Source organism: Zalophus californianus, chromosome 1 (assembly GCF_009762305.2).
Source record: "Zalophus californianus isolate mZalCal1 chromosome 1, mZalCal1.pri.v2, whole genome shotgun sequence".
NCBI classification, from domain to species: Eukaryota; Metazoa; Chordata; class Mammalia; order Carnivora; family Otariidae; genus Zalophus; species Zalophus californianus.
Genome location: NC_045595.1, coordinates 136,436,358 through 136,452,469, shown reverse-complemented (window position 1 = coordinate 136,452,469; position 16,112 = coordinate 136,436,358).

The window sequence follows — 16,112 nt, the reverse complement described above, 5'->3', positions numbered from 1 at the left end:
TGACAGAGAGAGACACAGCGGGAGAGGGAACACAAGCAGGGGGAGTGGGAGAGGGAGAAGCAGGCTTCCCGCTGAGCAGGGAGCCCAATGTGGGGCTCGATCCCAGGACCCTGGGATCATGACCTGAGCCGAAGGCAGACGCTTAACGACTGAGCCACCCAGGCGCCCTGGTGTGATAACCTTTTTAAACATATGAATAAACTGAGGCTGGAGAAGTTACTTTCTTGCCAAGATACCTCTCTTCCACAGATAGATGAGGGAAGAGCCAAGATTTGCTTACTTCCCCCAAAGAGCTTCTGGTTCACTCATGCTGATTCTAGAATTTCACCAGACTGGCTTTATCACTCCCTCCACCCAGACACAGTCTTGCCCAGCCTCAAGGACCACCTCCTGACCTCTTTCTTCTCCATGAAGGCTTCTGCTGCCCTTCTTTGGTCACCTCCAGCACAGATCATGTGAGCAAACTCCTACTTTCCCCCACATTTGCTCGGATCCAGCCATACTGCTATTCTCTTTGCCCAAAAACCTCTTGCCCTGAATATTCACAAAGCCCGTTGTTTACCTCCGTCAGAAGGTGCGCAGATGTCACCTTCTCCAGGAGACCCACCAGCTGTCTCATTTAAATCTCACACCCTCTCCTTCCCGCCGTCTCTCCACATATACTCACCCTGCCCTGGTTTTTCTACAGCACTGTCACCTTCTCACATACAATATATTCTACTTCTCTAGTATGTTTATTATCTGTCCTCTCTACCAGAATATCAGCTGCATGAGGGCAGAGCATTGTCTGTTTTGAACTCTTTATTACTGATTCCTCAACAAGGGACTGGCAAATCGACAAACATATTGGCTAGTTTGATTCTCCAAACAACCTTGAAACACAGGAACATCAGGTATTTGCCTGAGGTGACTCAGCCAGCAAGTAGCAGAAGTGGGTTCAAACCCTCATCTCCAAACCCAGTGCCCTGGTACGGCCTCTCATAGATTCCCAGAATCCCAGGCAAGAACCCAGTGTAGACATGACCTAATCCCAGCACACTTTTTTTTTTTAATGAAGAAACTAAGTCTATTGAGTCTATTGATTCACCCAGTCAGCTAGAAGGCAAACAGCGAAGACAAGAATCATGGCCCCTGATTGTCATTCCAGTAAAAGTGACCTCGGGCTTAGCAGCCAGGGACTAAATACCATATTTTGTCTTTTGTAGCAAAGTTCGCTTCCTTAGATTAGATCTTCTAGGCAAAATGTCTGCTCATTCCTTGGATTAAATTATATTTTGTATTTGTCAAGCAGTTGGAGCCTTTTGAGGCACTCAGAGTCAAGTCTGTTCTGACTTTGAGATTGGTTTTGACTTCAGGGTTGACGTTCTTGGGCCGAGCTTAAAAGCAGCTGTGGGACAATGGTAAAGAATATGGCTCTGGAGCCAAAGTGCCTGGGTTTAAGTCCTGGTTTTGCCTTCGTGATCTTGGGGAAGTTACTTAGTATATCTGTCCCTCGGCTTCCTCATCTGTAAAATGGAGACAGCACAGTGCCGAGCACCTAGTAAGTGCTTACTAAATGTTACTTATTCCTATAGTGGGGGTGAGATTTGGGGATACCTGACGCTGGGCTTTACAGACTTTGGGGTTCCTAATGGGACTGGGTACTAGCAGAAGTAAAAGGCATCATGTTTTCACCGAGGGTCCATCTAGGAAGTGTCAGGTGAGCTGGCTTCTGAAACTTGGTAGAGGCTTGGGAAGAAAGGGGGGGTGAAGAGATGTGCCACATTTATAGACTTACCTAGTCACTTGTTGAACTATGACCGGAGTTGCCTACGGGGCAGGGGAGGTGCTCCTGGCTCTAGCTCAGGTCTACTCTGCCTTCTACTAGTTACGCTTCTGAAGAGTCTTAATGATACGCCAAGGAAGAAAGGCTGAGTTGCTGCCACTAATACTGCAGTATTCCCTCCACGCCCCAAAGCCACCTCGGACTGTGGGCAAAGAAAATGTCCCCAAAGGGATGCCGGCCAGGGGACTGGCAGCACTGGCATTTCCAGGAGTCCTCGTTAAAACTACAGCCTTCCAGGCTCCAGCCCAGACCTGTGGAATCAGGCTCTGCAGGCAGGGCTGGGAACCTGCCGCTCGGGAGCCAGGGTTCCTCAAGGGATTCTGACCATGGGGCCCAGGTCAAGAGGAGAATGCTTTCCCTGCTGCCACAGAAGGTCAGGTGGATGAGCTAGAAGTCATCTTGTCCAGCTTTCCCATCAGACATGAGAAAGCTAAGGCTTGAGGTCACAAAGCTAACTACTTATAGAAGGAGCATCAGTATGTCAAGACTGGAAATGTAACCCTTTGTGTTCCCAGTCCAAGATCCCGTTCTCTGTGAAGTCCACGACAATCTGCTATCCCTCTCAGCACAGAGCTAAGCACATAGGAGGCACACAGAGCTAAGCACATAGGAGGCACTGAAATGTCATTGTCCACCGAAGAGAGGAAGCCAGGGAAAGAGGGAGGAGGGAAGGGGAGGACAGCAGGTGTCTGGCTAACTTTAACTGCAACCTTCCAGGGATGCCTGGCTGGCTCAGTCGGTAGAGCGTGTGACCCTTGATCTCGGAGTCGTGAGTTTGAGCCCCATGTTGGGCACAGAGCTTACTTTAAAAAAAAAAAAAGATGAAAAAGAAATCATTGCAGCCTTCCATTTGCTTAAGGTGTCGTAATCACGGCCTTCCACATGGTAAGCAAGTTTTCAAAAAGGCTGCTATGCAGACATTGGTCATGGGGATGCCAATGGACCAGAAATACTCCTCTACCTCCCCCTTCCCATCAAAGTGGGGCACCTCCAACTTGCCACCTACTCAGGCACTTTACCTTCCCCAGGCTGCTGTGTATCACATGCTTCAGACCTAGGTGCTTGGCAGCCTCTGCCATGAGCTTTCCCTAAGGGACAAATTCTTTCTATAGATGACTACATTTGCATAGAGACTAGAGGACAGGTGCTGGGTCCCCTCTACCCCCTCCTTTTCTTGCCGGTCTCCTTGGAGAGGGGCTTTTCCAGTATCAAAATATATTTAAGGTATCATACGAGAGACCACGAGAATTAGCAAACAGAGACTCCACTGTGCCAAAATGCTGAAGCCTGCAGCCTGCTCCCACAAGAGCTGGAAAACCCTGGGACACTGGGGAGGTGGCGGGGAGTAGAACAGGAAATAGGGGAAGGGGTAGTAGAACAGGAAAGAGGGGAGGGGAGCCGAGAAGAAGGAATTCCAGGGACCTCTGGGAAGCTGAGAGGCAACTTGCTGGGAAGAGTCCAAATTGGCCCCTCCCTCTGGGCTTTCAGTGTCTGTATGGTCGATTGCCACACTTACATATATAAAATAGGGTTTTGGCTAATGGAGTCTATCTGCACATCATTTGGATATGGAGGGCATAATTGAGGGAGATATTTATATGCTTTACAGCTTGTTTATAGAATTTATTAAATACATAAAATTTGTATGTATAAAATATATACTTGCAGACAAATATATCTATCTTCTTTTTTGTGTTTTTAGTTCCAAATTTTCCAAAGCACCTTCATTTCTCTTTTTCTTTTACTCTTTCTTCCTTCTTTATTTTGACTGTCTTCTTTCATCCCCTTACAAAACCCATGTAGCAGGCAGAGAAGACACCAGTAATCTGGATTAGTAGATGCAGAAAGTGAGGCAGAGAAGTGACTTGCGCCCCTCAGTTCCATAGTGAGTGAAGATCTGAATTAGAACCCAGAGTTCCTAAAATAAGCCCACCCAAAGTTTATCACCATAAGACAAGCTGTAAATGGTGGAATTCATTTAACAGACATTCCTTAAACGGCTCAATCCTGCTCTTAATTTTTTGAATTATGCCACTTCTGCAGGAGGCTGAGCCCATCTATTACATTTTTAAAATCCAATATTCATATTTTTTTCTAATTCATACATCTATATCATTTTCAAATAGTACCGTCAAGGGGGCAAAAGTAAATCTTTAGTTCCCTGAGCCCCAGTGCTGATAACTGCTCTCCAGAAATAACCATTTTCATCTCTTAGCTGTTTCATTATTTCTAAATAACATATTAACTTGGCTAAGTCTTGATTTTTTTCAGCTTCTGATATCATTTCCTAAATTCCTACTATGAAAGATGAGCTCTCATTTTTAGCGTTCTCTCTCCATGTCTCTCTCACACACACTGTCCACCGCCATCACCACCGCACGTATACACAATTTCCTCTTGTTCATCCTCCCAACACCGTAACTGTGGGGTTGGATCAATAATCAGGGCTTACACACAGCTGAAGCAGAGCCATGTGACATTCTATGGTTACATCTGCTTTTTCTACAAACTTTTGTTTTTCCAGGAGTTAATCGTTGTGGGCTTATTTGCTTGTTAATTTCTTTTTCTTTGTACCTGTTACTGATTCATCCCTAAATTCTCTGCCAGAAGTGTGAATATACTCATTGCACTTTTGTTCTTCCCATTCCATTCTCAGGGTAACCTTAATATGTGGGGTGTCCTTCCTGCCACCCCTCGTATTCCATCTACAAGCAAATGGGAACCAGAGAATCTGATGACAGACTCCATTACACAGTCCCTCTCAAGTATCCGAGGTCTGGAGATTTGGACAAGTGACACATAACCCTGATTTTACAATCAAAGACACCTCTACCAAGCACCCAAAGTACATATATTTCATAAATGCCAGTGGGATGTAGTGGAGTGATGTCTATATTTTTGCCCAGAGAGAAGGCCTCCCCTCTTCCAGGGAGGGCAGAGCAGCCAGGAAGGATGAAAGGAAAGACCTCAGAGGTGGTTGCCACCTGACATGCTTCTTTCTCTCAGTCCCTTGGCTGAGATGGTCCCAGAAGTTGGTCACGACAAAGGCCCCCTAGGCACCTTTTAAGGCGACATCTGCTTCATCATTCAGGTCTCCTTTTACAACCTGGGCACCAAGGTCCCAGAGCACCAGTGCATTTGGTGGAATCATAAACCTGGTCAGTGCTCTCCCGGCCAATTTTTTGCTCCAAAATGGCCCTGGTCACAGAGGCATTCTCAGCTCCTGCAGGGTCAAGGAGAAAAGAAACACAGGAAGGATCAGGAAGAAAGTTCACTAAAAGAAGTTGAGCTCCACTATTCAGAGAAGAGCTGCTGTAGTAGCTGCATCAGAAGGTGTCCCCCTGGCTCACCACATTGGTTTTCAAACTAGGTTTCAGAGGCACCTTTGCAGAAGTCACAGAGAGGAAGGATGGGAGAAGCTTGCGGCAAAAGGTATCCAAATGAGCAGGGTGGCAGACCCTGCCCCAGATTCAACTGAGCAACCCTACTCTTAGTGGGTTAAAGATTTTATTTGGAGATTCTTCATACAATTTTATTTTCAAAAAGAGGTTCCTAGTATGTTCTCTTTCCTAAGATAAATATACTAATGGAATACAGTCAGATATATCACAAGAAAGATACACAATGCCTCTGCCATTCTAAACTACACACAATCCTACACTAGCCGGGTGGAGAATTCGCAATACTATTCCAAGCAGATGTGCAAAAGAGAAAAAGATTTATATTCAAGGCAGTTTATCCATAGCATTATTTGAATTGAAATGAACTGGACACGAGCTAAATATTTGCCACTAGGGAACCAGTTAAATAAATTATGGCATAACCATAGGACAGAATGGTATATCTCCATTAAAAATTACATTTTTCTAAGAGTTTTCATAATATGGGAAAATACAACATAAAGTTATATAATATCAATAGAACAGAGAACTGCATATAGGGTGTGGTTCCAGGTTGTAAAGAAAAATAATTACACACACAACACACACACACACACACACACACACACACACACACACAGAGCCTAAGACTACTGAAGGCTTTTACACAATATGTTTGTGGTAGAGCCCAAGGACTGGGCATAACATGAAGGTATCACACTCACATTTTTCTTACAGCTATGACATGCACATTCTAAGGGTTGACTGAAAAAAAACCTAAAAGTCTATAAGGACACAGCAGCACTGTTCATGATAGCCAAAAGTTGGCAACAACCCAGTTGTCCATCTAGAGTAGACTGGATAAAGTGTGGCAGATTCACACACCAGCATGCCGCCCAACAACAAGAATGAACAAACTCTTCCAACGTGCAACCTGGCAGGATCTCACAAATTAAATGTGGAGCAAAAGAGTAAAGGAACAACTAGCATATGATTCAGTTTACATAAAATTTAAAAGGAAAAACTAATCTACGGTGATAGACATCAGAATAGTAGTTACTTTGGGGGATAGTGACCCAAAGGAGCTTAACAGGGCCTTCTGCAGGGCTGATAATGTTCATTTTGTGAAAATGTATCAAGCTGTGCAGTTAAGATTTGTGCACCTTTATATATATATAATATATATGTATACACACATATCTTTGCCTGTATATATATATATATACACACGTATATATATAAATATACAAATATTTGTATATGAATGAAATACAATACAAATCACATATAGATATATAACATAATTATTAATATAAAATATATTTAAATTATTAATATAAAATATTTTAAATTAATATAAATTTTATATAATTATTATAAATAATATAAAATATTATAACATATAATATATATATATATTTTTTTTACTTCATTAGAAAGTTTACTTCAAGGAAAAATAAGAAGTTTAAAGTGACCCAACGGGAGAAGCTAAAATGGGCAGCTATATTCTGGGTGGAAACAAAAACCTGAGGCTTTTTAACTAAGCTAATCCCCACTAGGGCAGGTAGTGACCCATTAAGACCATGTGCTCACGGAAAACAGTCGATGCCTTTTTCTTTTTTTTTTATTATGTTATGTTAATCACCATACATTACATCATTAGTTTTTGATGTAGTGTTCCATGATTCATTGTTTGCGTATAACACCCAGTGCTCCATTCAGTACATGCCCTCTTTTATACCCATCACCAGGCTAACCCATCCCCCACCCCCTCCCCTCTAGAACCCTCAGTTTGTTTCTCAGAGTCCATAGTCTCTCATGGTTCATCTCCCCCTCCGATTTCCACCCCTTCATTTTTCCCTTCCTGCTATCTTCTTTTTTTTTTTTAACATATAATGTGTTATTTGTTTCAGAGGTACAGGTCTGTGATTCAACAGTCTTACACAATTACAGTGCTCACCATAGCACATACCCTCCCTAATGTCCATCACCCAGCCACCCCATCCCTCCCACCCCCCACCACTCCAGCAACCCTCAGTTTGTTTCCTGAGATTAAGAATTCCTCATATCAGTGAGATCATATGTTACATGTTTCTCTGACTTACTTCGCTCAGCATAATATCCTCTAGTTCCATCCACGTCGCTGCAAATGGCAAGATTTCATTCCTTTTGATGGCTGCATAATATTCCATTGTGTATATATATATATATATATATATATATATATATATATATATATATATACCACATCTTCATTATCCATTCATCTGTCGATGGACATCTTGGCTCTTTCCATAGTTTGGCTATTGTGGACATTGCTGCCATAAACATCAGGTTGCACGTACCCCCTTCGGATCCCTACATTTGTATCTTTGGGGTAAATACCCAGTAGTGCAATTGCTGGGTTGTATAGTAGCTCTATTTTCAACTTTTTGAGGAACGTCCATATTGTTTTCCAGAGTTCGATGCCTTTTTCTTTGTAGTTTGAAGGCATCCCGAGCTGATGTCCAAGCGTTTACTTAGGGTTCCCTCGATGAAAGGAGTCTGTGTTTTTGGTCCACCCAGTGAAGAGAATGGGCAGGATTCTCTGCTCCTAACGTTCAGCTGCACACTGCCTTGCCTGTGTTTGCCTCTTACTTCCAAGTGTGATTACCTCAACCCAGTCAGCTCTCAGCTAGGAGGCTGTATAACATGATTCAAGCTGCGGAGTATGACAGTCCCGGGTTTAACACCCAGCTCCACCCCTTACTAGCTGCCTGAGCTTAGACAAGTTGTACACTTCCCCTAAGCTTTGATTTCCTCATTTACAGAATGGGGGTTATAGTAGTATTTACTGCATATCGGCGTGGTGAGGATTAAATGAAATTAAACCACTTAATCTATGTGGTGCAGTTAAAAGAAATGAACTGCTATTATTTCTCAACCCACTTTGCACTATCCGGTTAGTTTCCTCACTGCAACCAGCCTCTTACCCCACATTGCCGTTCATCCTCTCCAATGCACTAAACTAATATGTGCTCAAAGAGCAGCAGTTAGCTTATCAAAAAGGAAAATATGGAAATAAATCTGCCTGGGGGTGGGGGAGGCATGAAGCACATTTGAATCCAAACAAAATATTTAGTGGTTAGCCAAGCTTGGAGGGTTCCCAGTCTCCCACTCTCCACCACAGTTTCTCTCGAAGAATGAATGACACCTTGACTCTACCCTTCTCCTTGGGTCTTAACGACACATCCAAGGAAACAGAGAAGCTTGGGGGATCTGGAGAGTTTGTCTTGACGAAGGTGAGGCAAGTGAGGCACTCACCTCAGTACACAATTTAAGGGATCACCAAAAACTGCATGATGAAGATAAAGATCTTAATGCAATATTTTTAAAAATCAAAATGAATCCCCAACATCCATGGTGAACATATTTCAAAATGTTCAGTAAAGACAGGATCCAGCAAGGCCAGGATTAGGGTGAGGCAGGTGAGGCTAAGTCTCCTTAGCACCTGCAGGACTCCTGACCATCTTAAATTCTTAGATTTTACCCAAGAGAGCCACTGCTGTCTAGTAAAACACACATTTGTGTAATTTTCTTTTGAACTAGATGATTCCCTTTCTGTAGGAGCCTGGCCCAGGATCCTTCATCCTGCCAGTTCCCTTTGGAGCAGACTAAGCCTGCATTTCCCACAACAGCAGCAAGAGTGTGTGTGTGTGTGTGTGTGTGTGTGTGTGTGTGTGTGTGTGTGTGTGTGTGTGTGTGTGTGTGTGTGTTCTCTCCTGAGAATGAGGACAAATTCTCAGGGGAGAAAATTGATTAGCCTAACTTGGGTAAGTATCCACCCACAGTCCACTCAGCTGAGACGCTGTGTGCCTATTCTGTCCCAGCCACTATGTTAGGTATTAGCGAAATATCTTCTCCTTACACCAACCCTGTGATTTAGGTATTCCTGCCTTTGCTTTTCCGATGAGGAAAGTGAGTTACATCTAAAGTCACAGAACTAGGTCGTGGCAGAGCTGGGATTAGAATTAAGTTCTTCTTTCTGTCTAGATGCAAAGCCCATGCTGTTTTCAATAAACACACTGCCTCCCTTTGTATATAAGAAGGACATGGTAACTGTTCAATAATTTCTCAATATTATAGTAAACTTAAGCTAAATTATTGGTGTTCTAAAGAGGGAAAAATCACTTACCACTTGGAGAGAAGAGTAAAAGGAAAAAAATCAGGGGAAGGACTTGTGAAAGGCTTCATATCTAATCTAGTTCAGATAAGAATTGGGATTGTAGAACTGGGTAAGAAAGACATTCCTGCCAAAGGATAAAGCTTTATAAGCCCGTAACAGCTTTAAGCATTAAAAAGTTTAGATGAAGTTCTTTGCTTGTGCTTATGTTTCTCAGATTTGAACAGATTTTTCTTATTTATCAAATAATGCATTCCCCTGAAGAAGATTTGGAAAATTCTAGTAAGTGTGAATTAGGATCACTTTCCTCGTTATAGCACTACCTTCCTCAAGGGAACCACATTTAACATATTTGATCCCATATTTTTTATTCATTTTTGTCTTTATATAGTTGAGATCATTCTTTACATACAGGTGGGTCGCTATTGAGGGGTAAAATAAAGATGAACAAAAATAAAGGTGAATAAAATATAATAAAACCATGTTAGTATATTCCAGATTTTACTGGTCAGGACTTTCATTGGCAGACACTGATTATGGAAATTATTCAAAAGATATCAGTCAATTTTAGAAACCTCAGAAATTCTGAGAACAAATCTCTGAGGCTGAATGGTCAGGACATGCCTCAGAATGATGCACAGAACTGGTCTGGCAAAGATACCAGGGCTGCTGTCCCTGAGCAGGGCCACCGCAACTTAGAGTGACCAACACTGCTGACCATGGGTGGGGGACAATGGCAGCTTCGAGATAAACCTGTATACAAATGGGAACAGGGGCGCCTGAGTGGCTCAGTCCTTAAGCGTCTGCCTTTGGGCCAGGTCATGATCCCAGGATCCTGGGGTCCAGCCCCGCCTGCTCTGCAGGACGCCTGCTTCTCCCTCTCCCACTCCCCCTGCTTGCGTTCCTGTTCTCACTATCTCTCTCTGTCAAAAAAAAAAAAAAAAGGAACATAATTTACAATAAAAGCAGAACCACATAGAAGAGGACAAGTTATTTAATACCCAGTGTTGGGGAAGCTGGTGATACCTCTACGGGGAAAAAAAATAAAATGATCTATGTCCCACATCACACACAAGACTGTACTTGGAATTGAACCTAAATGTGATAGATGAAAACAGCAAATAGAACAAAGTATAGAACGTCTTTGTAACTTATGATCATGGAAAGATTCATAAAAAATTCATAAACAAAATTCCTCAGTACACTGGTAGTCAATAGGGAAGGTATCAAATAAAAGAGCTACAGCACCAGAGTCTCCATCAGATGCTGAGAAACAAGCCACTCAGTGTAAATCAGAGCCCCAAATGCCCACAGTCCTGGCTAGGAGCGGAAGAGGAATGCCACAAAGAGGAGGCAAGTGACAGACAGCTCCTTAGGGCCTTCTTGGACTGAATCAAGATTGATTGGGGATGGGAGGGAAGGTTCCAGAGATTCAGCTGGTTGAGCATCAAATACTGTGTTGTAATTGATCATTCGACTTCTCACCTCACCATGCTGATATGGTCTGGGAAGACTTGTGTTAATTTTTTTAAAAACCTCTATCCATTCAATTTTAATGGTATTGACCCTATAAATATTTTGGTGAGGCATTATTAACATGAAGACATTCATTTTCCCATAGCAAATCAGCAAGAGAAAATCTCTCACATCAGATTTGTCTGATAAGACAAATATCAGAAGACAAAGAGAGTTTTAACCTTCTCTCTCACTTCTGTCCATTTCAGGAAATTTTTCCTGCCTGCCAAACCCTCTTTTCTTTATTTGCTCCTATGTTGTCATAACGAAAACTGTACAACTGCTGTCAAACGTTTAAAAGAAACCAAAAAAAAAAAAAAAAAAAAACCTAGAGGAAAATGTAAGGGTACATTTATCTTATCTCAGGACGAGAAAGGACTTTCTCAGCTTAAATAGAATAAAAAAAAATTCCTAATGAACAAAATGTGTAGCTCTGATTACATGAAAATTTATAATTTCTTGTGGTCAACACACATTGAGATAGCTACCTAGCTCACAGTGATTTCCCATTGACCATATTTATGCCACTATATATCTTTTGCCAGTGAGAGAGTTGCATCCCAGGATAGGGGTAGGCACATGACCCAGCCTAGCCAATCATAGTACCTCTCCTATCATTTGTCCTCCATTCATCTCACAGCTATTCATTGAGTGGGGATTCAGTGATGAGCAAAATATTCCTGTCCTCTTAAAGCTTAGAGTTTGGGGAAAATTAAACATTAATCAAAAGAAACATAGAAAATTGTTAAATAAATTATGTACAGCCATATGGTAGAATATTATACAACCAGTAGTATACATGGAGGATATAACACCACTTTTATAATCAGAGAAAAGAATCCAATTATAATGTTCCAATTGCCAATAAGTCACGAGGAGGCAGGCTTCCACCTCATCTGGTCCAGATCTGCTCTCGGCACTTCAAGCCTCCTTAACGGCTCAGCTGTGCTCACAGGCATCCTGTGGTCTGGTCTCTAGGCTCCTGGAACCTGCCAAACATTCTCACCTCAGTGCCTTTGTGCCCTTACTGATTCCCTCCTCAGAACACAGCTTTCTTGCTCTTGAAACAGCTGATTCTCTTCTTCATAAAAAGGGCATGGTATATGGGGCGCCTGGGTGGCTCAGTCGGTAGGTGTCTGCCTCCAGTTCAGGTCCTGATCCCAGGGTCCTGAGATCAAGCCCCGCATCGGGCACTCCCCCTGCTTGTGTTCCCTCTCTCGCCGTCTCTCTCTGTCAAATAAATAAATAAAATCTTTTTTAAAAAGTCATGGTATAAAGATCATGACACATATTTACAATGGAATACCATGCAACTGTTTTTTAATACGAGCTAAATCTATGGGTACTAATATGGAAAAATATTTAGTGTATTTTAGATTGCTAAGTGAAAAAAGCAAGTTGCAGAACAGCCTGTCAAAAGAATATGTACAGCATGATTCCATGTGTTTTGTAAAAAAAAATTGTCTATCAAACATCTAAATTTAGTGTTTTTACACTAAATATTTAACTGGGGAAGCTGAGTAATGAAACTAGGAAAGAAAGGAGAATGGGAAAGAGGATTTTCACTTTTTACATTGCACACTTATTATTGGGGTTTTTTTATATCCTCAGCCTATATTATTTATATAATAAGAATTCTAAGGCAAATATTTTCTTTGTAAGTTAAATGTCTTAGCTCTGAATGTTGTTATTTTGGTATTCTAGTTTTTGCTCCCTTTATCTCTTTCCCAGATTTCTCTAAGTAGCTGGAGAAGGTCTCTATTTTATTTTTTTTAAGCTGAGTTTTTCTTTTAGTGCTCAGGACACTCAAAGTGATTGGTTATTTCACCACAGTTATTTATATTATGTAGCCATAATCATCATGCTGTTTCCTTAATTTCCTCTCAGTTCTAAACTGGCTCATGAAAACCTGCCTTAACTAAGTCTCCAAGTTTTGACTTCTACATTCATGTTCCCAAGCAATGGACAGGTGTTGAGTCACTAGATCTACTATTAGTTCTCTGAGGACACTCCCACTTCACTCCTTGCTTTTTTTATTTTATTTTATTTTATTATGTTATGTTAGTCACCATACATCATTAGTTTTTGATGTAGTGTTCCATGATTCACTGTTTTCGTATAACACCCAGTGCTCCATGCAGTACATGCCCTCCTTAATACCCATCACCAGGCTAACCCATCCCTCCACCCCCCTCCCCTCTAGAACCCTCAGTTTGTTTCTCAGAGTCCATAGTCTCTCATGGTTCATCTCTCCCTCCGATTTCCCAAGGATCTTGCTTATCCAGTGGAAGGTTTCCTTGACCATCTCTATACTGGTAATTCCAGTTCTATATATTCTACCCAGATCTCCCCTGAGTCCCAGATTACAATAACTAGTACTCACTGGACATCTTTGTTTGGATGTCCCAGCAAAACCTCATTTCCCAAACTGAACTCATCATTCTGCCCACTTGCCCTTATTTTCCTCCCTAGTTAATGGCACCATTGTCCTTCCACCTTGTCACCCAAGCTAAACCTAGATGTTGGTCTAGCTTTTCTCTTGCCTTCACTTCCACACCCCAGCAGAATTTTAGGGGACCACTCCTGGGAGCAATGCTGAATCAGGGTCCAATCAGGAGAGAAAAGCCACATGGTAACATGAACAGAGAACTTTTTTGTTTGTGTGCAGTTCTCAAATAACTTTTAACAACCAGAGGCACCCTCCAGGTGTTCACTTACTAGAAGGACAGGCTTTATCCAGCTATACAGCCATGGTATCCATCTGGCCACATCTGACCTCCTTCTCGCTGACACAAGAATAAGTCAATTTCAAATATTTCCCATGGAATTTTCCATGGTGTTTTTCTTCCTTATAGGGAATTTATCTTTTCTGATTATAAGAGCTTTTGGGTTTTGTAAACTTGCCAGTTTCAGATATGAGGAAGAGAGACTCGTCAGAGTTCCTGAGTCACATTCCAGGGCAGACCCTCCAGAGTTCGTACCCCTGAGTCATGTTGAGCCCTGAAACAATGTGATTTGAGGTAGGAAAGCAGCAAGCCTGCCCACGCCATTCTACCCAGCACGGAATTCCCCAACAGCAACTTCCTATTTGATCTGCCTGTTTATTCCAGAAGGTTCTTTTCCAGTTCTAGAGACCAACCACATTCCTTGGCTCATGGCCCCTTCCTCCATCTGCAAAGCCAGGCTTTCTCCTGACACCACTTCACTCTCACCTCAAACCTTTAATATAAAGAATTATGAACTATAACTGGGAATAGGGACAATGAGAAACTAACTATGAAGAAGTAAAGGGATCTCAAAAGAACATAGGAATAGCAGATATAAGGAGAAGCCCTACCCATAGGTCTATCACAGAGTCCCCCCAAAAAGACCTTCCTCTCCTCAAGAGCTGAGGTCCAGACCTTTTCGTAGAGAGCACAGCTGTGGCTCACTGGATGACAGAAGTTGCTGAGGTGCCATCCTGGCAGAACATAATAGAAATCTGCCCTCTAGAATTTTTCAGAAATCTTCCCTCTAGGATGCCAGGGAAAGCTGTTCATGGGGCAGTGTCTCACCTACAAAACCACCATCTGATGTGATGCCAGGGAAAGCCACCAGCTGCTGGGTGCTGCTGGGTGTTGCTGGGTGTTGCTGGGTGCTGCTGGGTACTGTGCACTATAGGAGCAGAGCACTGGAAAAGCTGCAGATGCTACAGGAGCCAAAAGGCTCTGCTACAAAACCTGGTTGGCATTGGGAGTGGGTGCTCAAGAGGAAGCTGCTGGCTACTAGGAGCTGCTTGTAGCCATGCACTGCAGGAGCTGGGATCTGGAGATGCTGCCAACATACTGCAGAAGCTCAGAGCTGAAGAGGGCTATAATCTCTGTAGGAGCTGGTCACTGGGGAAGCTTCATGCGCTGCAGGAGTCTGTGGAACACTCTAGAACTAAGAAGTAAACCCCTTCCTCCTGTAATGCCTGCACAATGCCCTATACTGCAAAGCTTCAGTGCCAACAGGCAAAAAGGATACACACACACACACACATTTATTTGTATTTATTTATTTATTTATTTATTTATTTAAAGGGTCACATCTATTTTCGCAGAGCAAGTAAAAAGGATGAATTTGGAGCAACAAGCACAGAGAGTCAGGTCCATTCATTCTTCTCTAACACCATTGCCATGGCTCTAGTTTAGACTTATTCATTTGCTCACTTTCTCTTTTTATTCCTTGTCTGGAATGTTGAAAGAGTCTAGGAACTGGTCTCCTGGCTTGGCTGCCACTCACCCAAATGATGATGTTGTGTGAATTTGCAAAAGAAGGGCCTTCCTTTGGGTGTACAAAGCCCAATGCCTGGGTATCAGCTCTCATGGACCCTTGCTAGGTATGCCCTGCACAGCTGACAGCAGAGGTCTTGGTCCTCATCTGCCCCTAGACTCCAGTCTTCCTTGGCCATATCGCTCCAGATTGCCACCACTTTTCTACAACCTAAACATGACAATATAACTCACCTTTTAACCCCTCAAAACTTCCCTATTACCTACTAAATAAAATCTAAACTCCTTAAAAAGGCATACAAAGTCCTCTGTGATCTGCCTCTTGCTTTCTCCTCCAGTTTATTGAACACCTAAATGAACAAACATGTAACCATAAATCAAAGAAAGAATGAGCTCATGAATTTCAGGACAGAAGTTGAACATCAAGAGTCTAGTCTCTATAAGGACAAACAATAATCAAATTCGGGGCAGTCTCTGACTTTTCTCTAAGCTGTGGGAGTAAGTCTCAGTTAAGAGAGTACTCCCAAGCGGGCACGTTATTTCCTCTTGCATATACCTCCCCTACCGAGACAAAGTTTTTATGGTCATTTTTCCCTATCTCTTTGCCTTTTATCCACATATTCCCATCATCAAAGTCAGTGAGGCCCAGCCTCTGAGAGTCTACCCATTCACTGTTTCCTCTCCATTCTACCAGTCCTCTCCACCTTGTATTTACAGTATGGGAACCACATGCCACATAGTCCCTCATTCAACAGCCTGGCCCTGTACTAGGTGCTGGAGATATAGACATGAATGACACATAAGCCCTCCAGAATGACCTCCATGTCTTTGCCAGGACAATCTTCCTTGCTTTCAGCGAGTTTTTCCCCTGCTCAGGGACCTAAAAAGGTACCTGTTGCCTACTCACTCATTTCTAAATTCATACTTCACTTTCATTCACTCAACAAGTGTAACTGAAGGCTTAACATGCCAGGTAC